Source organism: Cyprinodon tularosa, unplaced genomic scaffold, assembly GCF_016077235.1.
Source record: "Cyprinodon tularosa strain WSP-4 unplaced genomic scaffold, ASM1607723v1 ctg750, whole genome shotgun sequence".
Taxonomy (NCBI): Eukaryota; Metazoa; Chordata; class Actinopteri; order Cyprinodontiformes; family Cyprinodontidae; genus Cyprinodon; species Cyprinodon tularosa.
The window spans coordinates 169,799-193,676 of record NW_024039508.1 but is presented as its reverse complement, the minus strand read 5'-3'; the positions used below and the strand labels follow the sequence as shown (position 1 = coordinate 193,676).

The following is a 23,878-nucleotide window of genomic DNA, read 5'->3' as shown; positions in this document are numbered from 1 at the left end:
GTCTGTGTGATAAAATCTCCATGACAATTTAGATTATTTCATCTTGCAATTAAAAAACCCACAAAAAAATTCAAAGTTGAAATCTTATTCAGTTTTTTCTTATAAATAAATGTAAAATAACTTACTATTTAGTTGACATATTTAGATTACTCTAGATACATGTATTTATTTCTAAGCTGTTTAGATATATACATCTATTTAGTTTAAGATTTGTATATTTACAATTTAATGCTCTGTTTCATGTTTCAGTTGCCATCTCGCTCTCATGTTTTCTATAAGCCATACCTTTGTTTATATAAGGCTGTCGCTTTGTTAAATGTCATCCCCTCCAACAGTCATTAAACCAACAGCTGTAGCAGCAGCAGCAGCTTCATCCTTGTTGTTTCCAAAGATTGCTGTTTGCTTTTCACTCAGTTTCCAGGCTTTCTTATACTACCATTATATTCTAACATTACTAGTGGCGCTTTGAAGCTACAACAGGAGACACCACTTAGAAATGATGGTAAGAGCTCTGCCTCAATGATGGGAAAAGCAACAAGAAAATAAATAAATTAGAAAATAAATGTGCAAGTTAAACTGGGAACCAATTTGGTTCTAATTCTAAATATTGGTGTTTTCCCTGTCAAGTGAAAGTGGTAAAACTATGAATTATTATTAATAGACAAATTTGTTCCGAATCTCCCACGTTTCTGTCTGTGGATATTATTTAATTGATCAAAACCCATGAGACCTGACTGTGCTGACAGGTAAAAGAGATTGTTGTCAAAGGGAAAGTGTTGTTGTGTGACAGGATACCAACGCTGTCTGCATCCAAATCAGGGGATTGTCTCACCAAAAAAAAAAAAAAAAGGAAGGGATTTGTCTGCCTTCAGAATCATGCTCCTGATTTGACGGCTGTGTTGTCGTCTTGTAAACAGATGCTGAGTCTGATGAGGCTTCAGAATACTTTCTAGCGATAATGTAAACAAAGCTATCTGCCTCCCTTTGTCATTTCCTCCACTTACAATCTAAGATATGATGGGAATCAGTTTAAATCTGTGGTAGAAACTACAATCATTTATACCACTGGTTTAAACAAAACGGAAAATTGGTAGAAAAATCAGACCTTTTAATTAAAACTTATTTGATAAAAGTTATATCTTATATTTGCAAAGTAAGAAATCGGCTAATCTTTTTGATGCTTCGCATTATTTAAAGTTTTTAGTAACTTTGCTTTGTTTCCCTATGTTGCTGCAGGCTTGTTTTTCTTCCAATTACTGGAATAAAAACTTAATTTGAATAAGTAGAAAAAAAAGGAATTGGACACATGTGTGGTGTTAATTTGTCTAGGCTGCCTTTTTTTCATGGATTTATAAAGGCTGTGTGGTGCAGAGCCCAATAATCTGGAAGATCTCTCTCCCTCTCAAAGCTCCAACCTTGAGAAATGTTAGTTTAAATTATCTCCCAACTGGGAAAAAACAAATGTTATACAAAGTTTTAGCAGCAGGACTGTCAAACATTGTGCCACTGATAAAGTTGTTAAGTTATTTCATAACGTGCAGCTTTATCTTTGAGATTTTTTTGGTGTGAGCTTATGCTTTTGCTCTAAAAGATGCATTAATCTGAAAGCTTTTCACTCCTCGCCACCTGCGCAGCTGGTTCATACAGCCGGCTATTTAACTGCAGATTTTAAAGCAGATGTTCATAATTGACAGCTATCTGCAGCTTTGATTCGACTTTGGTAGATCTTTCACAAATTAAAGATGAGATTGATTGTGCTTACTTCCTACATACCCAAATTAGTGTTAAACATCTGGCAAAGGAATCAAACTGCACTCACACTTCATGCCATTTTGTCTTTCATTTATGTTTTCCCTCCCTGCTATTTCTCCTCCGATGACTATCTTTAAAAAATTGAAAGACAAAAGCTTTGTTTTATAAAGTTAACTACAATTAAACTTTCAAGTTTTAAAGGGGCCAAACTGTCTTTGCTCAGGTCTGCCTAACTCGTCTTCTTCTTCTTCTTGGCGGTTAGATTGTTTTAAAATCCAACTGGGTGGCATCTTTACTACCTTAGTTCCTGCTGAAACAGAAACTCTGAAGCAGGGGAATGTCAGTGCATGGGTAGGATTACAGGCCCTCAGTCCTCCCGATGGTCAGTGTTGCTTTTGAGCAAATAGCGATGTTTTTTTTTGCTTTCCCTCACTATCACAGTGACTCCAGATGCTTGTTCAAGAACATTTTTATGCCAAAGGTAGAAGCTCTTCAACTTCCTCTGACAGATGCATGCTGTTTTTGTTTGTATGCTTATTTTTCTTAACAATGACAGAAATGTGAAATAAGCAGACCCAAAGGGCACATGTTCAGTGACTAAATGCACAAGTGACTCTGTTGATCATTGGCAACAACATTAGTGTTTTAGTTGACTGAGTTTTGTGGCTAATGCTATAAAAAGGATGTACCTGGGTTAAAAAAATAAATAAATTTCACGCTATGCTGCTTTTTTTATTTGGTGGACTATCCTTTACTAATCATCTGTTATAAAGGAAGTAACATGCATTAGACACATTTGTATGGACCTATTCACACTTTATCAGGCCACCAAGGCTTATCAAGTGTTATGCGATTAACTGACATGATTTTATGCATTTATAATTGCAGAATTGCAGAGAAGATACTTAGTTTCCAAATAATCCATTATGTTCAACTTTTACGACTCACTGTAGATTATAATATGTGCATAAATCTGGACTTTGACTGCGTCATTTTAACACCTCAAATTTCTATTCTATTAATTGTAGCTCTGCTTGTATGTTCAGAGGTCTTGTCTCCCTCGCTTTGGTCTGCTGTGGCATCTAACTTGGTCTTTCAGTATTGCTTTCCATTTAGTTTAACATTTTTTTTTTTTTTTTTGTTAGGAATTTTTCTTTGACTAAACATTTTTTTGACTAGTTTCTCTTAGTTGGCTCTTCTTTGCAAATAAAATATAAAATGACTCTAATGTACAAACTGATAACAGCAGAGATAAGAATAATCTGAAAGCCTTAGTCTTTGCCGTTTGGGTTGTTATGGCTTCAGTTTTTAGCTCTTTAACGCCATATGATGCATGGAAGGTGAGCAAAACAGTTTGCTGCATTTGCCATCCCCTTTTTATAAAATCTCCTGGAGAAGGAGGAATGACGTGATTGATCTGCTTACAGTTGATGTTTGTAGAGAAGTTGCAGTTCTGTTCAAGTGAAATAATTTAGTCGCCAAACCAATGATGGACCATTTACGGTCTATCATTCAAACTGGCCCATGGCCGATGAACAAAAAAACAAAACTACTCTCTGTAAAGCTAATTGTTTCTAAGTGTTTGTTGATGAATGTGCACATGTGTAGTGCTGATTACCCTGGATTAGCAGCCAAATGTTAGTGCAGCAGTTGCATACCCAGGATTAAAACAAATGGGCTTTTAATTTGGAAGGTGTTGGTTTTCAGTGTATGGATTTGTTTTTTAGCAACCCTTTCTAGGTAAAGCTTTTTTTTTTAAACCTGAATGACTTAAATTATAGCTTGTTGTATTTCAACGCTTTTGTTAAAAGTACTCACGGTTAGGGAATGTTAATAATCCTGTTGTCTGATTGCGCCATGTTTGCATCAGATGGTCTCAGCTGCCCAGAAACTCAAAACATTTGGCAAAAGTGTTAAAACCGTCTGAAAACATAGATGCTATTGCATGTAAATAGGATAACGTGGTAGATATTTGGTTCATTAAATGCTTCCCTGTGATTCAGTAAGAGTATATTCACATACGTTTGAAATGCGGCTGTATTGGGTCGAGACATACACTATATTGCCAAAAGTATTTGCTCACCCATCCAAATTATTGGAATCAGGTGTTCCAATCACTTCCATGGCCACAGGTGTATAAATTCAAGCACCTAGGCATGCAGACTGTTTTTACAAACATTTGTGAAAGAATGGGTCGCTCTCAGGAGCTCAGTGAATTCCAGCGTGGAACTGTGATAGGATGCCACCTGTGCAACAAATCCAGTCGTGAAATTTCCTCGCTCCTAAATATTCCACAGTCAACTGTCAGCTGTATTATAAGAAAATGGAAGTGTTTGGGAACGACAGCAACTCAGCCACGAAGTGGTAGGCCACGTAAACTGACGGAGCGGGGTCAGCGGATGCTGACGCGCATAGTGCGAAGAGGTCGCCAACTTTCTGCAGAGTCAATCACTACAGACCTCCAAACTTCATGTGGCCTTCAGATTAGCTCAAGAACAGTGCGCAGAGAGCTTCATGGAATGGGTTTCCATGGTCGAGCAGCTGCATCCAAGCCATACATCACCAAGTGCAATGCAAAGCGTCGGATGCGGTGGTGTAAAGCACGCCGCCACTGGACTCTAGAGCAGTGGAGACGCGTTCTCTGGAGTGACGAATCGCGCTTCTCCATCTGGCAATCTGATGGACGGGTCTGGGTTTGGCGGTTGCCAGGAGAACGGTACTTGTCTGACTGCATTGTGCCAAGTGTAAAGTTTGGTGGAGGGGGGATTATGGTGTGAGGTTGTTTTTCAGGAGCTGGGCTTGGCCCCTTAGTTTCAGTGAAAGGAACTCTGAATGCTTCAGCATACCAAGCCATTTTGGACAATTCCATGCTCCCAACTTTGTGGGAACAGTTTGGAGCTGGCCCCTTCCTCTTCCAACATGACTGTGCACCAGTGCACAAAGCAAGGTCCATAAAGACATGGATGACAGAGTCTGGTGTGGATGAACTTGACTGGCCTGCACAGAGTCCTGACCTCAACCCGATAGAACACCTTTGGGATGAATTAGAGCGGAGACTGAGAGCCAGGCCTTCTCGTCCAACATCAGTGTGCGACCTCACAAATGCGCTTCTGGAAGAATGGTCAAAAATTCCCATAAACACACTCCTAAACCTTGTGGACAGCCTTCCCAGAAGAGTTGAAGCTGTTCTAGCTGCAAAGGGTGGACCGACGTCATATTGAACCCTATGGATTAGGAACGGGATGTCACTTAAGCTCATATGTGAGTCAAGGCAGGTGAGCAAATACTTTTGGCAATATAGTGTATGTGCATTCAGCTTCCCTCTAATGATTACTCTGTTCATGTGACCCACTTAGCTAAGCATCTGTCTGCGCCTCGCTGAGTCTCATCAGCAGCTCTGTAGATAAACTGAGCTGTGCTTCTGTCATTGCTTGATGTTTAATGGTTTAAAGAAATAAGCAACGAAAGAGAAATATTTCACACTGACCACAGTAAACATCTGAGAGGGAGTTATTGTCTCAACCTATCTGTGGAATGATATGACATTTTTTGAGGAACTTGCGTAATGGAAGGGTTTTGAAAGGGTTTTGTTTACCACATGGGGGGAAAAAAAGAGGTTCTTGGAAGTTAACCTAGCAAGAAGAAATCTGTCGTAAAAACCACTGAAGACTCCTGTCACGCCCGTATAAGGTTCCCACACAGTAAATATGCATTATGCTTTTTATGAGCTGCTTTCATACCATTAGGATTTAGATGTGATCAAACGTTGAATTATGTAATATCTTTTAATCTTGGAAAGCTAATTACCAATGTTGGATTTCTTCAGCAGTTTGACCAGTTTCTCCCAACATTTCTTTATAAACTATAAATTAAATCAGTTTATATAAAAACTGAATTCATCTATATGCTGTTGAGCATTAAATGTAACTGTAGTCTTAAGGTTACTGCAGGATAGGATTTGTACTTTGTCTCATCAAGCACAGACAGTTTTGCCAGACTGGTCCAAGTAAAACATTACTGTCAGTAGTGTAAACATTAGTCACTGTATCATGTTTATAATACAAACTCGCCACTTGCTTGTCAATAAATGTTTTTTATGGTTCTGCTCATTCTAGTATTTCTCTTTGATTATATATATATATATATATATATATATATATATATATATATATATATATATATATATATATATATATATATATATATATAAGCGGTTCCTTCAGAGGTTTTTGTAGTTGTTTTGTCTTGTAATTCTTTTTTTTTTTTTTTTTTACCATTACTGTTGTTGCCTGTTAAAAATCGTTCTACTCTTTATGTGCAACTGAGCCATAGTTTGATCTTAAATGCATTCGGTGATCCCAGTAGTGCATTACGGCTACGGTTAGTCCAGTTACCTTTAGGGCCAGAAAGATGTATGTATTTAAAATTTTTGGTTGATATAATTTTGATATCAATATAGATGATATCAAAGCCTCAGAAAATGCTTCAAAGAATGCCCACAACAGATGCCTACAAACATGTGAAAATGTTTAAGCCAAGTATATGAAGCTCCTACAGTTTAACAATTTAGATTGTTAATAAAAAATGTTTAACTATTTTAATTTGAAGCTAAACAGATGAAATGTACATTTTACCAGGAGGTTCTCTCTCCTTCCTCTTTCATGGTTCTTCTCTCATTACATGCTTTATATTTTTCATGATAAACTGCCATGTCCAAGAAGACAAACTTACCTAAGACTGAAAATCTATGTTCTCAAATCACTATAAACAAAACAACTTATTACTAACTCTGAAAATGTGAGCTAAAAATACGTTTTCTTTAGTCATTCTGTTAAGATTTCTTCCCATCCCTCTTATTCATTCCACAGCTTCCCCAATTCCTGCTTGCTAGGAACACTAGTAACACTTTGTAGCACAAACCAAACCTTTAATAGTAGCAATGACCAGTTCAGTTAAAACAAAATGATAAATATAACACCAGCATAATATCACAGGTCGGCTCCTGTCAGTGGTGCCCTGCTGTTTTTTTAAAAGGCCTCAGAGAAGCTCTTCTACTCTTACTATAACCTTAATTTTCTTGACTAGCTGTTGCTTGAAGGCATCATGCTTCTACACGGTGCACACCCAACATTTATTTCATAAAACAGAGGCTAACATTTGCGTTTTGCTGGGTACAGGTCATACAAAAGGATGACATATGGTCATCTTATCGTGAGCACTCAATTTGTAGCTAAAACTTCCTGAGTTGGAGCTTAGTCTACCGCTGAGCTCATCCTTCAGCTGCGTTGGTGTACTTTGGTGTACATCATTCTGTTCAGCAGGAATCAGCTTGGTCCTGTACGTCAGCCAGTGACAAATGCTGTAGCCACATAACGTGAAGTATTTCAAATGACCAGTTATTTGTTTAAAAGTCATACAACTGTAATTGAATAAAATAATTTCTGTTCTTAAAGCCGTTAGTAGGGATGTCTCAGTCGTTCCTTTTCTTTAAAAGAAAGCAATCCCAGTCATGTATATATGTATGTATGTATATATATATATATATATATATATATATATATATATATATATATATATATGTTAGTGTAAACCAGTGTGTTTCAAAATAAAAGATAAAGAGACTAATAGCTGAAGTGAGTTAAGGCTTGTCTGATTATGTAAATGCAACATAGTATATTGATTGGGCGGGGGGGTTGTGGATAGCAGTGCATGTTAAATTGGGGGTTGCGACTCAGAAAGAACCACTGTTTTATACAAGGTGAATGTCTTCACTATTTGCGTCCCTCAGTTACAATCTTTCAGGTGATTTTTCTTGTACTAGCTAGTTTCAGTTTAATGGATTGCAGTGGTGCTGAATCAAAAGGAACAGAAGAGGAGAAAGAGACCCAGAGCCATTACACTCAACAACCCCCCTACTGTCAACCCCATTTGGTTTGAAATAAAAGCCTCTCTCTCTTTATTCCTCTGCGTGTGATGGAGGGAACTTTTCATTGTCAAGATTCAGGATCCTAAATAGATGTGATGAGGATAAAGGCACCCGAGAGGAAGTGGGGCAGAAACTAATGAGTGTCATGCCGTCCAATGTGTTTGGAACCGACTGAGAGCCTCTATGAATAAGTTAAAAAATTTTCCTCCTCTGTGTTATTCTCTTCCTTTCTGTTGCTACTCCTTTCAGTCCCTCCTTCTCTTCTGTTGTTTGGCGCTATTGTTCTCATTGAGGACAGAGATGATCTTATCCTCTTTAGATGGCTCAAGTTTTTGTTTTCAGTTTCTAAGATCTGCTGGTGTGGCTGATACTTTTCTACAAATGTACAGGAAATGGTTTTTTTTTTTTATTTAATCCCTGTAATCAGCTACATTCTGATTGTAATGGTGACCTCTCTTATAAGGATGACAGGTCAACAACATGCTTTATAATAACTGCAAATACAAAAGGAGAGATGATTGAGTTAAAGTCAATGGCCAACAAGCTTAGGGCACAATGACCTTTTTGCTCTGACCTGTAATTCAACAATCAAGAATCTTTATTGTCATTGTTAAAACCATAATAAAGTGGATTTCAGTTGTGATCCTGTAAAGGTAGCTGAGCAGAATCCAGTCAGTTTCAGCTTCTTCCGAAAGAAGAGGTGGGGAGGAACCATGCTAGCGTGATGTGCAAATGGTCGTAAGGAACTTAGCTCCGCTCGGTTGACTGATCCGAGCTCGGTCTGAACTCTGCATGAATCAGTATCAGAGGCGTAGTGGGCCTTAGAGGACAAGAAGTTGGTGCTGTCCATGTGCTCCACTGAGAAGTGTGTTCAGTCTTCCTGGCCCCTCTGTTGTCTACTATGACCTTCAATAATTTTGCTGTAGTTCAGCATAAGGTTATGTCTAAAACACAGCTGTGTTAGATTGTAAACCTCTTCTCTGTAATGGGTCATCTCAGATCATGGGTGAAAGAGGATAGGTCTGAGAACACATCGCTGTGGGATGCCAGTGTGGAGTATCAGTGGGGCAGATGTTAGTTTCCCCTGTCGGTGAGGAGTTCACTGATCCAGGATCAGAATGATGCGGTGGAGCTTAAGGGGCAGCTTATCACGGACGGGTTTGAAGGCTCAGCTAAAATCCATTAAAAGCCTCCTAACACAGGTATTCAAATTTTCCATCCTGAAAAGCTTCACAGAGTACTGATTGTCCAATAAATTCTGATTTTATGGATTTAAAAGAACAGCAAATGTAAAAGTTTACAGTCTGAGTTCCAAAGCAGCTTTATGATTTTTATTTTACAATGTCAATAATGGTGCAAGATTTATTTGTCTCTGATATGAATAGCAAAGTGTAAATTATTAAATTTAGCATTGTTTCTTTATTTATACTGGGTTTCTAATGTATTTTAAATGTTTATTTTACTTTTTCTTTGTCAGATAATCAAAGTGTTGGTGGATCTGTCGTCGGCCATCCACTGGCATCCAGGTCCTTGAATCATAAATGACAAGGTAATGAAAGGCAAACTACTCACTGCTTTTATTTAATTTTCTTATAAAAGATGTATTTATAGTTCATCTGTGCTATTTTAGTTAAATATAAGTAAAAAAAAAAAGACATCCCTATTCAGGAAAGCGGACCAACTAGCATATTATCTTGTAAAGATCAGAAAAGAGATATTTTCAAACCCCATTTATGCATTAATTGATGTATGATTTTACAACTGGATTCAAACATATTTATAAAGTATTTAACATGCAATGCTGATGCTTGGTTCTTCTTAATAGTCAAAAACAAGGTTGGAAACTATTCAGCTAAAAATAACTGTTTTTAATTCAACATTTTTTTGAGAACGATTTGGAACCAAGAAAATTCAACCTTCTCAATAGCATTGATATGACTTTATACTTTGATGACATTACTATTTTCTGCAAATTTTTATTTTTTTTGCCACAAAGGCATGTAGGCAGGGTTTTTTATAGCCCAAAATAAAATGTTCATGACTATTTGTTCTCAAAACGTTGTGCAATAAGGGTTTTTTATGGTGTCGCATGAAAGCCGCTGACGGTCTGTCCATTTTTGTCACAATTTTAGTCACTGATGACTGTATTTCATTACATGTTGTAGTATGACACACTTGCTTTATGGCCTTGTTTCAAAGTTCATCACAAACTGTACAGCTTAAACTACTGAAACTTCAGTTATGTATCGATATCAGATATTGTTTGCATGTGCTGGTTTAGTAACACTTTTTGTTTTCCAGGTCTAATTGTTTTGCCACAATCCTTTGATTCTACTTAAGTAAATCCGTACTTGTCTCTTATAAAGTACTCCTTGTAATAAGTTATTGGTAATGTAATAAACACATGGAGGTGTGTTCTCATGCTGTGTCACAACAACAAGATCTCATAAATGATTGAACCCACCCCATGGTGTATGTGTAAAACCTGCTGTGGAAAATGAATAATAGAAAGTCTGGATTATTGTGAATGATCATAAACTCGCACTTTATGATCCTGCTGGAAATGTGTCGGTAGTTTTCTGTTAGGCATTGCAATTTGGCAATTTCTGCTCGAGAGTTGCCAAGCAGATATTTTGTAGCCCAATTTCCTATTCTACAAATGGAATGGGATTTATTGCAGATAACATTAAACATTTAAGGAGCTTTCCTACTCTGGCAATATTACCAATTTAACCCCCATGTACTGTCAAGTGGTTTTCTTTTATTGTTGCTTTATGAAGGCATCTAGACCAGAGGTGTGTCTAAAGCAGTCTGAGGAGACATAGCAGTCAAAGTTGAAATCAGGCGTATCAGTTTCTCAGTGCAGGTTTTAGTCTAATTTAGTACCTAAATCTGAAAGACAAAATGGTTTTGTCTTCATATTCAGGCACTCTGTCTTGTAGATCTTCTTAGTAATTTCTATTAACAGGAAGGTCAGATTACAGGAGGTATATTGTACCTTTGCGTTACTTTGTTGTTGGAAACTTTATCTTTCAGAGCTGAGGCATTTCCGTTTGACTCAAGTGTAACCTTTTCACTTGTTTGACAACTTCTCCTTTGTAATCCCCTTGCTCTTTGTTGGTGCATATGTCATTATGCGCAGGTTTTCAACAGCAGACATTCAGTAGTCAAAGCAGACGTCATCATTTCACTAATACAGGTGCCAGATGACTTAAGACAGAAAAGGTGACACATAGCTCTCTGATGATGGTTAATGTTCGCGTGCTGCTCAAGACTGATGCAAGCTGTCCTTTAAACAGTAGGGTAGACTGCTTTTGTTTTTTATTTTTACTTTCTGTTGTGTGAGACTCTAGCCTTGTATGGCTGAACTGCTGTGTCACAAAACATTTTTCCTTAATAAATCAACCAGTGTTTTTCACTGGAGCTCCAGTTTCATACTTCTGGTCCTAATCACCAGTAATAAGTTCCTCCAGCTTTTCTTCTGATACACAATTTAAAGTGTTTTCACACCAAGACTTTGGGCCGCTCTTATCTGGAGCAGATTTCCAAAGTGAATCCATCCTGGACCATGAAACAGACGAGAGAACCAAACTCTGACACTGTTATATCTGCTAGTCCTGGCAGGCTTTATCCAAACCCTGGAGTGGTTCACTTGCAGTGTCAATGTATGCCGAGGCCCAGCATACGGAAGGCAAGAAGGGGGGCTATTAAGTAAGGGAAGCACATTTAAGTTGAGGAAGAGTGAAAAAAACCTGACTAAGAATCTATATTTCGCAGTTGATCAAGCACAAAGAGGTGTTTAGTAACAGGACAGCTGTAGGGATGCAAATTACCAGTTGAGTGAACATTTTATTAAAAACCTACACTTTCTCTTGTATTAAGGTCTTCCCATAAAATGTAGAACTATTTTTTTTCATAATTCGCTAAATTTAAAGAAAAGGGATATTGTAATGTTATTTTTCTAAGTAATAAATTCTGACTAAATAAACAAAAATGATAGCTATGTTTCTAAACAAATGGTTACCTTTGTAACTTTAAAAAAGTAACCACAATGAGAGCTGACATGGTCTGACTTCACTTAAGGATCAGCAGCAGGGTGCCCTGTTCTTGATGGAGACCACGCTGCAACACTGGGAGAAGGTCCATTGCAGTAAATTGAAGATCAAGTAAATTCGGGATATTTCCATACTGATTAGGTGTAACTTTGTCAGAAGACCTTACATGTAACTGTAAGACACAGGAACTACAGGTTAAAACTTAGCATGAATCTGTTGCTGTTGGACAAGTTGCAGTTGTTCTTTCAGGTTAGCTTGTACTGGTGGTGTTGTATGCAATCCAGAGATGGAGAAAAAAAATGCTAATCTAATGGGAATATCAGGGAAGACACAGACAGTGGAAATGGCAAAAAAATGATGTGAGGTTAATAATTATGGTACTTTTACTATAATGCCTTTAAGTTATTCAAAACCAAGTTAAAGGTGTAGTGAAGGATTTTGAGAATTTTTGAAAAGACCAGTCCTCTCAACTTAAAAAAAAAAAGAAATAAAAAATGCACATGCACAGCTCTTTACCCGCTCCCGAGAGGGAACAACTATTAAATGCGGGTGAGAGCATGGACCAGCCCATTTCTCCTCGTGCATGCTCTGTTCAAAAGTTGCCGTTTGCATCCCTCATACAAGCTTAGTTTCCAAAGGAAGGTTTGCAATACGTAAATGTATCAGCAGAATGATTAATAATTAGGAGGACAACTTATTTTGATGATCCACCTGGAAAAAGAACATCCTCCACTATACCTTTAACACTAATAATCTATAGATCTACATGGCTACTTATGCATAAAATGGTATATTTTTATGTGAATATGTAAATGCATGCATTTAACTAAACTGCTTTACGTATAGAACATGAATACAGTATATGACATGTAACGATTAAGAGTATAGAAGGGTAGGGGGGTTATAAAGTATTAACTTCTTGCTGCTCCTTTTTGAACATGCAATACCCTGATCTGAGGATTTCTTTTTTTTTTGTTTACAACCAGATGTCCATATGTTTCCTTTCCTCCTCCTCTCTTTATGTACATGTTGTTTGTATGTCTTTTTATTTTATTTTTTTTTTAAATAATATACGATATGTCTCAGATACAGACATCAATGAAAGTAAAACTCGTCTATCTACTGAAAAAATTGTATTTATATTTTGTGATGAAAAATTATATTAAGCATAAAAATGTTAACTTTTATGCAGCTTTAGAGAGTAGTCTTGCATGTATTGGTACATTGATTTCAGAGCTGCAGCATTTTCAGGCTGTTTTCAAACAGTATTTATGAGCAGATTTGATGACAAGACGATTTAGAGAAATCTTACTCATTGCAGTTTTCTTCAGGACAAAAGCTAGAAGATCGTTGCTATGACTGCATAGATGCATGATCTGACCTGAATATGTCTGACCTGGTTATTGAGTCTTGGCAAATTGTATCGTGTTCTCCAAGCTTTTCTGCCCGCATAGAAAAATGCAGACGACATGCTACTGTGTCAGAGTTTCTATGTTACGCCTTAAGCATCCCCTTTACACTTGGTCATCAATGAGAGAGTTTTTATTGTTTTTGTTTTATAAGGTGTTCTTTTCTGTTTTTTTATATATTATTTATTTTTTTGGAACTGCTTTGGTCTCTGACCTAGTACTTTTTCCCCTGAGGATCTTTCCTGGGAGTGACTAAAATCAAAAGAGTTATCTACAGGGCTTTTGTGTTGCTTGAATGAGTTCAAGATGAGATGATCTGCATTGTTTATAAGCACCTAAACTGCACAATTTAGTTTGCTTTAATTTTGCTTGCCCTATTGCATGTTTTTGTTTTTACCATTTAATGGTAATAAACTGAAACAGACTCCCTTTTTTTTTTTTTTTTTGCAGCCATTGCAACATCAGTATGTACAATAATATAGCAAATGTTTGGAAGCAAAGTTTTGTAGATAAATGTAATTTATTTATGATGCATTCATGCCCTGCATGATTGTAATCAATTTTAAGCTAAAACCATAACCAATAGTAACCTCACAACTGATTCAATATTGATTTGATTTAGTTTATATCTAAATTTTTCTATACTTTATCATTTAAATTACATATTCTGACTATTTTTTTAATGCGCTTTAAATATTGTGTTTCTTGGCTGTATGAATAGCCATGGTAGCCATGGTATAACAGCGTGTGTTATACCTGTTGGATGGATCTAGATGCTTTCAGTTCGAAACATCCAATCAACCAAAGAAAATGAAGCTATAAAGTGGCAAAATTACCTGCACCTGCTCTTCTACTTTCACTCGGTAGTTAAAAAAATCAAGTTTGTATATTCTCCCTAGTGGTTTGAATAAAACCCATGAGAAATGTATTGCAGTTGTGACTTTATCGGGTATTATCTTAACAATATGCAAAATATTCCCATATTTTGCATATTGAGAGTCCTGGCTGTGGTTGGAATTTCTTAGTAATAAATGCTTGTTTCCAATATTTATTTTTAACAAACCTTAACAAAGTAGGTCATAATGAGCAATTTAGGCAGCCGTTTTTTCAATAATTTTTTTTTTTATATTTAATTTGGAATGACTGACTGATTTAAATCTACAATGTGTAATTTTCAGTGACATCTAATGGTCAGACTGCAGCAACATTAACCACCCCCTCCCATTCTGCCTCTCACAACTTTCCAAGCAATAATGAGATTTCTTTACATTAGATCGCAGTTTCAAATCCATAAATACTTCAAGACTTTTGTCTCAAGTATAATAACAAATATCATAAATTGACCGCTGTTTTAGTGAAGGAGGCCGCAGGGACGAGCTTTTTAAAATCAAAATGGAAGACAGAAAATAATTTTGATAAAGGATAAAGTTAAAAATGCATTTAAGAGATTTGTAAGGGGCTTTAAAAAAAACAACAATTTTAATTGAAAGAAGGTATGTTTCATGTTCTGCCTCCCGAACAGAGACGGTACAGCTACTGCTTCTCTTATCCGTTCCGCTGTTCACTCCCCCCAAAGGCTCCTCTGATCCTCAGCCGTCCTCTGTCCATCTACAGCAGTTAGCCTCTAGAGCAGGTATCCCCAAACTCGGTCCTTGAGGGCCGCTGTCCCGCAGGTTTTAGAGGTTTCCTTGCTCCAGCACAGCTGATTTTAATTGAAAGCTGATTAACAGGCTTCTGCTCTACTGCATTCATGATAATCAGCTGTGCTAAAGCAGGGAAACCCTTAAAACCTGCAGGACAGCGGCCCTCGAGGACCAAGTTTGGGGATGCCTGCTCTAGAGTCTAGCCTTGGCCTGCTGTTGTCTTTTTCAGATTATACTTCTGGAACCGCACACCTCAAATGTCGCTTGGGTCTGGTCACGAACCAGGTTTGTTGGTATGCTTCTGCATCGTCGGTCTGGAATTTCTTGAGACACACAGCAGTTTCCCGCCAAAGCGCAAAGGGGGGGCTATTGGAGAACTTTCGAAAACTTCGGCAGCGCCGGTGGGAGTGTTTATCTTCCAAAACAACAATGGCGCAAGATATCACGGTCAAATAGTTGCAGGGTGTTCGAAGTTAAGATAAAAATCGGAGCAAAGACGGCCAGAGTGGCTTTACCACTAAGTTAGTTTTTTTTTTTTTTTTGGCTGTTTTTTCCTTTTTTATAATCTGGAAATTCACAAATTGATAGTCAATGTCTCATATGCTTTTACCTCCTTAAGCAGATATTTGCCCAATTATTGTAACCTTTACCACACTAGGGGTTTAAATCACATCCATCATTGCGATTCCATTCAGTATCGCTTTCTTGACCCAACGATTCGATTATTTTCGATACTTAAGAATACACCACGATGCGATTCGATTAATTGGTTCATTATTTATTTATTTTTTTACCTTACAGGCTAGACAATGTTTCAAATTTGAAATGAATCAATGAAAGGTGTAATATCGTTATCCATTTTATTTAAGAAACAACAGCAAATAACAGAAGTAGAAAAGTTGTACTCCACCTGTTCCTGTTAAAACCTTATTCACTGAAAAATAATAATGCCCCTGCGTTATAGATTCTGAAAGGCCTTGCATCAAAAAATACTGCACAAAATCAGTACAATGTGTGCAATGCAATACCTCGGCTCCAGAGTTTCGACGTCCCCGCCCCCTCCACAGACACTCCGCTGCACCTCTCCCAAATTGTAGCTGACTGCAGACAGTGCCACAGACAGGAGGCCGGCTTGTTTTGTTTTTGTGACCGAAATTGTGGAAAACAACTCGTGAAGTTTGACCTGCTAGAAGAGCAAGGTGCGCAAGAACGCTGGGAACCTTTTTCCACCTGGATCCCCGCTCTTTGTGGCCCTCATTTCGCTCCATTGTCGGACAAACTCGCCCCCACTTCCTCATCGCCTCGGCTGTATCTAGACCCACAGCGTATAGCGCAGACCACGCTTCAATATTGGGCATAAATCAGAAATGTCTGTGTCAAGCTCACTGCGAAACACTGCTGCAGGAGTATAACCAGGAAGCGAGGTAGGAGGGCAAAATAGGTTTAGCGCCACCACAGCACGGGGGTGACAATTACGCCCAGGAGCAAATGGATAAAAATAGACCGGAGGAAAAAAAAAAAAAAACATGATTCGATTTTCTTGCGGACGTGTCAGTATTTAGTATTTACACCCCTGTACCACACAGACAAAAAATAAAATGTAACTTCTTGCTCGAATCAAAATGGTGTGAAGAAGTGCCCTCTGTCTACTCTTATGCTTTTATTTCTGCATTTAACAGATCATAATCGTTTCTCCCTTTTTCTATTTCTGATGGAAGAAGTCTAGGATTAAATATTTGAGTTGACTGGCTGTGCTATGTTATTTCAATCCTGTTTGCAAGTGTAGATGGTGTAGCATTATGCAAATATTTAGGCAAACCATGTCAGCAGTTAGTGCACCTGTTCATCTTGTTGCAGATTTCTCCTGTTCCCTTCACTGTTTCCCAACTAAATGACTTTACTTTGGCTTCAACCTCTCATTCCTTTGTAAAATATAGTTGGGTATCAGAGGCACACAAAACAGTGTTTTACTTAAACTTACAAGTACTATTTTCCTTTTAATTTCTTCATGTCGTAGTTGGAAAAAACTAAACAAAAACTTGTCTCATCTTAAGTAATCTTAAATGTGTTTTACTTTTGATGTTATTGATCAAGTTTGAGCCTCACTTGGCTGCTGCGGTGAGTTCATCTCACAGGATATCACCCTGTTGCACATTTCAGCAGCACTACCATCAGCCTTTGTCTGCAGGAAGTGGCTTACTGAAACTAAGGCAGGTAGTTCATAAAAGTCTGCGGTCTGTCTAGAAGCTTGCTTTATCCATCAGGCAGATTCATGTCTTAACAAGTTGTTTTTATATGGTTGTTAATGGCAACCAGTTTGTTTTTCTTGTTGTTTAACTTTGCAGTCAGGTAAATGTTAGTTTGTTTGTATTGTAGTGCTAGATTTTTTTTAACTCCAGCTAAAATGACATGAATTGATTGCTCATAGAAAGAACCAGTTTGACAAGATGATTAATACAAGTTGGAAAAAATCTGTCATCTAAAATATATAAAATTGATTTGCATTAACTTTAGTTTCATTACTGGCCGTAGTTAAAAAAGAGGACTTGTTCCAGTGATGCAACATGAAAGGGGATTCTGCTGTTTTCGGTATGAGACAGAAAATATGCACTTAATAGATATAATATTTTTGCAAAGAGCCTATAGGACCCAATCAATATTTAGTACTATTTAGCCACATGTATAACTGGTTTAATGGAAAATTAATAGCTATGTTTATTATCTTTTTATGTCAGCTCTGTATTTGTTATGCAGTGTTGGTTTAAGTGCCATGCCTGTTTACATATTTCTCAGAGGCTAACATGTCAAGACTAAGTGAAATACAGGACCGACTACTAGCAGCTTGCACAAAGGCAAGAACACAAACACGCTTAATGACCTCGATGCACGTTAGCAAGAACGCTACTTCTGAAGCAGGACTGCCTTTTGCCAAGTTCCTATCAGTCCCTGGGGGATCCGAGGCATCTCTGTAACCTTAGAGCTGGAAAGGCCGGAACAAATTAGGTTAAAGTAGGTCTGCGATCATTTTCCTCAGGCTCATCTATGTCTTTAGATAACATGGGGAATTATTCATTAGAGTAATTATGGCGGTCATCTCAAAGGGGAGCTAAATGAAGCCATCCCAGATTCAGAATATTCATCCTTTTCTAGTTTGATCCAGGCTTCTTGTTCAGAGTGGGTTGGGCAGAATAAGTATCCCACTGCTTTCCTGCAGACACCGTAGATGTAAAGTATTCAGTGTATGATCCTTTCGAGTTGGTAAGGATTACAACACTTGAACAGCAATTCCTTTGGCTTAACTTTTAAATAAAATGGCAGATCTTAAGCATGTTTTAGTTTCCCCAAGAATCTCAGTTGTTTCAGGGATGAAAAAAGCCATCGCTTTCCCTGAAGACATAATATTATCATCCTGTACTATTTTCATATTATACAGGTGCTGGTCATAAAATTAGAATATCATGAAAAAGTAGATTGATTTCAGTAATTCCATTTAAAAAGTGAAACTTGTATATTATATTCATACATTACATACAAACTCATATATTTCAGATGTTTATTTTGTTTAATTTTGATGATTACAAATGACAACAAATGAAAATCTCAAATTCATCATATCAGAAAATTAGAATATTACTAAAGACCAATAAAAACAAAGGATTTATAGAAATGTTGGCCAACTGAAAAGTATGAACATGAAAAGTATGAGCATGTACAGCACTCAGTATTTAGTTGGGCCTCCTTTGGCCTGTATTAATGCAGCAATGCGGCGTGGCATGGAGTCGATCAGTCTGTGGCACTGCTCAGGTGTTATGATAGCCCAGGTTGCTCTAATAGTGGCTTTTAGCTCTTCTGAATTGTTGGGTCTGGTGTATTGCATCTTCTTCTTCACAATACCCCATAGATTTTCTATGGGGTTAAGGTCAGGAGAGTTTGCTGGCCAATTAAGAACAGGGATACCATGGTCCTTCAACCAGGTACTGGTAGCTTTGGCACTGTGTGCAGGTGCCAAGTCCTGTTGGAAAATGAAATCTGCATCTCCAAAAAGTTGGTCAGCTGCAGGAAGCATGAAGTGCTCTAAAACTTCCTGGTATGTGGCTGCGTTGACCCTGGACCTCAGAAAACACAATGGACCAACACCAGCAGATGACATGGCACCCCAAACCATCACTGACTGTGGAAACTTTACACTGGACTTCAAGCAACGTGGATGAAGTGCCTCTCTTCTTTTCCTCCAGACTCTGGGACCTTGATTTCCAAAGGAAATGCAAAATTTACTTTCATCAGAGAACATGACTTTGGACCACTCACCAGCAGTCCAGTCCTGTTTCTCTTTAGACGCTTCTGACGCTGTCTGTGGTTCAAGAGTGGCTTGACACAAGGAATGCGACAGCAGAAACCCATGTCTTTCATACGTCTGTGTGTGGTGGTTCTTGAAGCACTCACTCCAGCTGCAGTCCACTCTTTGTGAATCTCCCCCACATTTTTGAAGGGGTTTTGTTTCACAATCCTCTCCAGGGTGCGGTTATCTCTCTTGCTTGTACACTTTTTTCGACCACATCTTTTCCTTCCCTTCGCCTCTCTATTAATGTGCTTGGACACTGAGCTCTGTGAACAGCCAGCCTCTTTAGCGATGACCTTTTGTGTCTTGCCCTCCTTGTGCAAGGTGTCGATGGTCGTCTTTTGGACAACTGTCAAGTCAGCAGTCTTCCCCATGATTGTGTAGCCTATAGAACTAGACTGAAAGACCATTTAAAGGCTTTTGCAGGTGGTTTGAGTTAATTAGCTGATTAGAGTGTGGCACCAGGGGCCATCAATTTTGAACCTTTTCACAATATTCTAATTTTCTGATATGATGAATTTGAGATTTTCATTTGTTGTCATTTGTAATCATCAAAATTAAGCAAAATAAACATCTGAAATATATGAGTTTGTATGTAATGTATGAATATAATATACAAGTTTCACTTTTTAAATGGAATTACTGAAATCAATCTACTTTTTCATGATATTCTAATTTTATGACCAGCACCTGTATACTGTATATAATATGTGTTCTGTTGGGATAAAGGAAGAAATATGCCAACATTGCATCATCCCCTTGTTTTATTGAGCTAAACATTTCATTTTTTTTTTAAAACAGTCCAAGCACCTTCAAAAGTTCAATTATTGTGGAAAGGGATCAGGAAATGAGTTCAACTTCTTTGCTGCGTCAGGTGAGCAAATCAATAGCAGTGTAAATGGAGAGTCTACAGAGTAAAATGAGATCAAGCAACATTATTGTTATAAATGTAACCTGGGTGATGTTGAAATGATATGAATAATTGTCTGATTTATTAGTTACTGCCTTCTCAATTTAAAATTGCTTCATGAGGAGCTTTTGAAGCTATTTAAATATAATAACTTGACATTCAGCTTGCCTTCACAGCGACTGATTCAGTAAGAAAGCTTTTCTGACTTCCTCTAAATAAAATTTGTTGCCAAACGAATACAAAGTGAAATCAATTGTCGTAACGCAAATGTGATTGGGCTAAAGATGTCCAGTCATTATGATGATTCATTCAGTGCAGCTCTGCATACAGGGGAGGATCGAGGAGATGCTGTAAAAAGCTCTTTGTCGCAGATCGGATTACTGACCCTCATTTCACCACGTTCAAAGAAAACAATCGTGGTTTTGTGTTTTAGAGTCACATAAGACCACTGAGTCCAGTTCTCACTGGTGAGAAAGAAGGCCAGAGGGAAAACAAAACTGGAACTTCAGGTTCCCACCAGCTGCATTCCCTGTTTGTGAAATTGTGAAAAGGCCACTCTTTCTACCTGTTTCAGTTGCACTTCTAGCCATTGTTTCAAAAAGGCTTTTGCATTCATGAACTAAAATGAAAGCAGGTTTTTAAAACAGTTCTGTGATTTGTATCAGCAGTTGTAAATCATGTTGAGAAAGTGTGAAATGTGTAAAGTTACATTTGAGGCTATTTTTCTCAGTTGTTGCACTTTTGTCTTCAGCTTATCTAAGAATAGGAGTTCCCTGGTGGTGATGGCTATATGCGACTGGAATATTGACTTGGAGCTAAAGCAATCAGTGTGTTGCAAAAGTATAGTATCCTCTAAAAGCAATTTATCTACAAACTCATTTAAAAGACTTTAAACATTGCTTGAGTTTGGTTCCTGCTTTTTCTCTTGTGTGCATTGTAATGACTGTTAATTTTCTAAGAACTGGATCTGCACACTTGATGTGCATCGCAGTATCAAAAGTAGCTCTTTCTCCTTTGTCTGTAATACCTTTTATTTCAGTCTAAATAATAAGCTACGCTGGTTAATTAGAGAATAAATGCAAGGTGGGCTGAAATAATATCCCTTCACGTAATTTGATAAATTCTGATTTGAGACTTTATCTCACTTCTGAAAGTTGATATGTAAAAATACATTCTCTTGACCTTTTTTTTAATTGCCTCTATGAAGATAAACTTATGTTTTCCTCTACTATCTCTTTGCGCTTTTCAGTTTTAACAGAAAAGCTCCTTTTCTCTTTGAATGCATGTTGACCCAGGTACTGTAATGAACAGAAACAAATGTGCCTCTAGTGGCTGTTGACAGTTGCTCTTTAAAAATGTTATTCCTCATTAAAAAATTGAGACAGACATTTAAAGCTTAATGGTAGATCTAACTTTTCTGCTAAAGCTCCTTTATGTTGAAATGCTCTGTCCTGGTGGACATTTTCCAGTCTAATTTGTTGGGCTATTAGAGTTTTAAACTTCTTAAACTCCTAAGCTCTGGCTGCTGGTTGTCTGTGCTTGTATACGAGTTGCTTGGGCAAGATATGTAACCTTCTACACCACCAAGATAGCACATGCCAACGATTCGCTTTGGAGTGGGCGTTTGTGGCCAAGGCATGTGTGAAATGATGTCTCATGCTCTCTGAGCACAGTGTGAGCTTGATGAATCCTGGCATTGTCATCCCATGGGGGAGTGGTTTCTTAAACAGCTATCTCATGTGATTGTTTCAGGAATGGGAAGCGACTCACGGCATCTGTTTGGGTTTATTACAAGCTGAGATATGAGAAAATCTGCTGAGAAGTTCTTAACAAGAAGCTCTGATATATAATGTATTTTATTGTTTATAAAATGTTTCCTCTATGGTGCCTGTTTTTTTTATTTGGTAGAAAGTTTAAATAATTTCCCCATACACCTTTATTAACATGACAGTTATAATTTATGTGTTTATAAGATCAGTTTCATTGTAGTTTATTGAGTATTTTATTTTTTCCATATTTTTGTCGATTCATTGTCATGTTTTTTGGTTTAAAAGAAAAGCATATATTAAATTTTTGAAATTTTGCTGCACGATCAGGGCTTTATAGTCTTAATATACTCACTAGGGGTCTGGGAAAAAAAATTTTGTGCGATATATCATGATTTTTCACTTCCGGATATATCGACCTTTCTGTTCCTAGTATCGATTTGGGGGGGGGGGGGGGGGATTCCTAAAACTAGGAGGGAAAAATGGGCTACCTCTGCACTGCCACTCTGGCAGATTGCGCTGTGGAGCCCTTTAGTTGTGCGGCGCAATGCAATATCTGTAGTTCAGGCAGTCAGAGTGGAAAATGTAGACTGACTCCAACCCCAAACAACATGGATACCAAAATAACTTAAAGATCAGTATCATCTGATGAACATACACAGCATTAATTGTAATGGCTGGGAAAAATATTGTAATATATAGTGATATCGCAATATTGTGGTATTGCACAGTCAGTTGCGCACATTAGTCAGAGCGTTGGCCAATAGGCACAGACATGGTTTGAAAAACAACGGGTTTTTCTCAACATTCTTCCGATGTCTCATTCTTCGGGGCCAGACTAAATTACACTTTTAATCTCACTTTTAGTCTGGTTTATCAAGCTAATCTTGACCCAAGTATCGTCACTTATCATATTGCAACACCCATGCCAATACTCACCACTAATACTCACTAACCTTCAGAGAAAATTGGTGGAGGTTACCCTCACCTACCTTTTATAACATGCTAGTTATTTTTAAAACGGTGAAACTTTTGGCCATTTTTATTCCACTGTAAAGAAACCACAAAGAGTTCAACCTCTACAGTGGTGCTGCATCTGTTTTAAAGCTGAGGTCGAGGGAGGAAGTATTTGCTGAGGGCTGCTTGAATTTACTAAATATTATTAAAGAGTTAATTATTCTAGATTTTTGTTAATGAGTAAAGAATAAAGTGGGTGTTTGTGGTAAACATAAAGCATCCAGGTTAATCTGGGTTAAAGCTTCATTGCAGAACAAGACAAAAGGCTGCTTGCTCTCCACCTATGTTAAGGAAGTGCTCTTTTCTTTCCTCTTCCTTCTCAGACTCCGGCATCACCACCAACCTTGTTAGCTCCTGTGAGCTGCCGTGGCCGCCTCCCCTGCTGTGCATTGTTTGTGTTGCTGTAATCTCTGCTGTAAATTTGCAGCTGTGGCTAAGCAGTCCTGTAACAGGCCACTGCAATCTGGATGAAAAGCTGTTCTCACATAAAGCAGGGGCTAGCTTCTACTAATCACACTCTGCCATATCAACCAGAGGGCTCCTATAAATAACACACGGTCAAAGCTGTGTCCGCTTAACCCCAAACACACTAGAAAGACGCTCTACGCCTTTTTTTTCTGCACTGAGCATCACATATGATCGAAAATATCTCCCTGTTATATCTACTGTTATTTGGGAAATGCTAGTTGTATTTCAGTATATTTAACTGACCTCTGGGATGATAAATATGTATGAACAGACTTATTTTTGTAAATGATCACCGTAAATAACTCTGGTTCTTCAGAATATTGTAGAAGTACGTCTAAATGATATACTAAGATTGAAATAAAACGTAGAGGAAGAGAAACTATTGAAACATGGGAAATGGAACTATATTTAAAGGTTCAAAACATGCTGTGGATGGAAAACAGAAAATAAAAATTGCAATAAGAGCTAAAATATAATAGAAGCAATAATGGTGAGAGTAATGCACAAGGAATAACTGCGGAATAATTCACATATTGTAAAAGAAAAGAAATGAATACCAAAAAAAAGTTGCTTCATAATAAAATAACTTATCG

The 23,878-nt window shown here is 37.6% G+C and overlaps 1 protein-coding gene across 3 annotated transcripts in view; it reads left to right on the top strand.

The window, feature by feature from the left end:
* erbin (erbb2 interacting protein) overlaps positions 1 to 23,878 on the top strand; it is a 65,408-nt gene that overhangs the window by 2,403 nt on the left and 39,127 nt on the right. For all 3 annotated transcript variants that reach the window (XM_038270106.1, XM_038270105.1, XM_038270107.1), the window contains exon 2: positions 9,156 to 9,227. The gene's annotated coding sequence lies outside the window, so the exon portion shown is untranslated. The remainder of the gene's footprint in view (positions 1 to 9,155; positions 9,228 to 23,878) is intronic.